Below are 3,390 nucleotides of genomic sequence, written 5' to 3'. Positions count from 1 at the left end.
GAATTGGCTTGGTAGTTTGGTCTGCCCTGTTCCCATGATGCACTGGGCCAGGGACAGACTAATTTGCATGTAGCCAGGTTCTGAGCTGGGATGATGCAGTGAGCTAAAAAACGGTGATGGATCAAGCCCTGATCTTTTGACTGGGGAGGAGTGTCTTGCTTAATTCAGATACTCTGTCCATCACCACCCCCTTTTTTAATCGTTTTGGCCACCACAAGTGTGGAAGGGTATGCTCAGATGTGAGTCCCTTGCTCACTGCACCATCAGGATTCAAGCAAGCCGGGCCGAAGACGGCTGTGATGCCAGAAACCGGTCCCCGGAAGCTTGTTTCCTTCCTGGTAAAGAATTGGCTTGGTAGTTTGGTCTGCCCTGTTCCCATGATGCACTGGGCCAGGGACAGACTAATTTGCATGTAGCCAGGTTCTGAGCTGGGATGATGCAGTGAGCTAAAAAACGGTGATGGATCAAGCCCTGATCTTTTGACTGGGTAGGAGTGTCTTGCTTAATTCAGATACTCTGTCCATCACCACCCCCTTTTTTAATCGTTTTGGCCACCACAAGTGTGGAAGGGTATGCTCAGATGTGAGTCCCTTGCTCACTGCACCATCAGGATTCAAGCAAGCCGGGCCGAAGACGGCTGTGATGCCAGAAACCGGTCCCCGGAAGCTTGTTTCCTTCCTGGTAAAGAATTGGCTTGGTAGTTTGGTCTGCCCTGTTCCCATGATGCACTGGGCCAGGGACAGACTAATTTGCATGTAGCCAGGTTCTGAGCTGGGATGATGCAGTGAGCTAAAAAACGGTGATGGATCAAGCCCTGATCTTTTGACTGGGTAGGAGTGTCTTGCTTAATTCAGATACTCTGTCCATCACCACCCCCTTTTTTAATCATCGTTTTCTAGAGCACAACCGAAAAATCCCAATTATGATTTTGAGAAAACGAATAAGATGGTAGTCCGACCTGAATTTTTTTTTCCTAGAGCAAAGGAACCATCGCGGCCCCGTACATGGAGGACAGATAACGGGGGAATGTCAGGGCCACAGTGTTTTGATTGCGGAAATTGGGGACACATAGCTCGATTGTGTCCCAAAAGGAGAAATGATGAGGAGCCTATGGAGGTCGGTTACCTTCCCAAAACCGTTCTCTACTCAGCAGAAATGGGTGGCTCTTTTAGAGTAAGTGTGAGAGTAAATGGGTCCTCTGTACATGCTTTGTTAGACTCCGGCTGTCGTCAGTCGGTTATACAATCGCAACATGTGACATCATCTCAATACATTCCCCGGGGGTTCAGTGAATATTAGGTGTGTGCACGGAGATATCAAACCATACCCTATGGCCAACGTTCCCATAGAACCAGCATCGGGAAGTCCACACACGATTAGGGTAGGCGTGCTTTCCTCTTTGCCTGAAGATCTCATCATCGGAACGGACAATCCATGTTTTTTACAAATGTTTAAAAAAACATTAGATCCAGACCCTCCCAACACAATCATAGATAAGGGTCGTCCCGAGACAGACATTAGAGAAGACTATATTCACCCTAAATCATTAACCCTAAGATTTGCAAAATTGTCAAAGCATGCCACTACTCCCACCCGCGGCTCTGCTAAAGCAGCAGGATATGACTTGTATAGCGCATATGCATATGAAATACCTGCAAAAGAAAAAGACTTAGTCAAAACGGATATTCAGATTGCAGTTCCATCCGGTTGTTATGGCCGGATAGCTCCTCGCTCTGGTTTGGCCACAAAGCACTTCATCGACATAGGAGCCGGTGTTATTGATGAGGACTACAGAGGAAATGTAGGAATCCTCCTTTTTAATCTAGGGAACGAGACATTTCTAGTAAAAAAAGGAGACCGAGTGGCACAATTAGTCTGTGAACGAATAGCTTACCCCTCGTTAGAAGAACTAGATAGATTAGATCACACAGAACGTGGGTCTGGGGGTTTTGGGTCTACTGACCAAAACAAAGAGCCATTGCCTGCCCTACTATCACCAGATCCGTGGGTTATGGACAGGAGTTTTAGATTCGCACAAACTAGTGACACCACTCTTTTCAATGCATGGGAACAAGCCCACCAAGAGCTCGAGATAACAACAATTATCCCAGATTTTTGATTCAGGATAATCTGCTTTACCGTATAGGAAAAAACTCCTAGTACCCGTCTCTTTCCGAGAACAGGTGCTTTTTTTTGCCCACAGCCATCTGATAGCCGGCCATGCAGGGGCCGAATAAACTACCCAAAATATCCTCAAACATTTTTTTGGGCCAGGGATATATAAAGACACTTCATCGTACTGTAGCAAATGCGAAATATGCCAGAAATTGAACATGGTCAAACCTCCAGCGGTTCCACTTCAGCCATTGCCCATCATTGGGAAGCCGTTCGAAAGGGTCGGCATGGATCTTATTGGACCACTGCCTAAAACCCGAAAGGGATTTCAACACATATTGGTGGTGGTCGACTATGCCACGAGATTTCCAGAGGCTTTTCCCTTATCTGCGGCTAATTCGAAGCAAGTTGGTGACAAAATGGTGGAACTGTTTAGTCGAGTCGGATTTCCAAAGGAAATTTTGACGGGCCAAGGTACACCATTCATCTCCAAATTAATGAAAGACATATGCCGAACCTTGGACATCCACCAGATACGTACCTCTGTGTACCATCCTCAGACGGACGGTCTGGTGGAAAGGTATAACCGCACCCTAAATTCAACTCTCCGCAAAATGATGGAAGTTAGCGGGGCCGAATGGGATAGGATGTTACCACTGGCGCTATATACCATAAGGGCACAGAAACAGAGCAGCATGGGTGTATCGGCCTTTGAGTTGCTATATGGTCGTCAACCCCGCTCCCTTTTAGAGATGACTAAGGACGCGTGGGAAAATGAAACCCCGGAAGAAACTGCTGCAACCCTTGACTATGCTAACAGTCTCAAGTCAAAAATAGGGAAGCTGAGAGATTTAGCATTTGCGCACCTTGAAACGAGCCAAAGTCGACAGAGAGTAGCTTATGATCGCGGAAAGAAATGGAGACAGCTACAAATTAATGACTGGGCCTTGGTACTTCTGCCATCTTCCACCCAAAAATTTAAAGCAGAATGGATGGGTCCCTATATAGTGGTCGAGACAATAGGTAGACTAGCTATAAATTGCAAATAACCCCTCGCAAACAGCAGTCCTACCATATTAATCTTCTTAAAAAATGGTTGGGTCCTCCCCCGTCCGAAATACATCTAGCTGATTCTACATGGCCAACCTCATCTACATGTGACCAGCTTGCCCATAACGATGAATTGACTTCGCAGCAACAGCAAGACCTTCGGGTCACCTTGGAGAGACATGGCAATGTCTTTTCTAATATTCCCGGGAGGACCTCCCTGGCTGA

The 3,390-nt window shown here is 46.7% G+C and overlaps 1 pseudogene; it reads left to right on the top strand.

Moving 5' to 3' along the window:
- The first annotated feature begins 1,330 nt into the window (after positions 1-1,330).
- On the top strand, positions 1,331-2,119 carry LOC144769069 (deoxyuridine 5'-triphosphate nucleotidohydrolase pseudogene; annotated as a pseudogene).
- The last annotated feature ends 1,271 nt before the right edge of the window (positions 2,120-3,390 follow it).

This window comes from Lissotriton helveticus, chromosome 7 (assembly GCF_964261635.1).
Source record: "Lissotriton helveticus chromosome 7, aLisHel1.1, whole genome shotgun sequence".
Lineage (NCBI taxonomy): Eukaryota > Metazoa > Chordata > Amphibia > Caudata > Salamandridae > Lissotriton > Lissotriton helveticus.
This window is presented reverse-complemented; position numbering and strand designations above follow the sequence as displayed.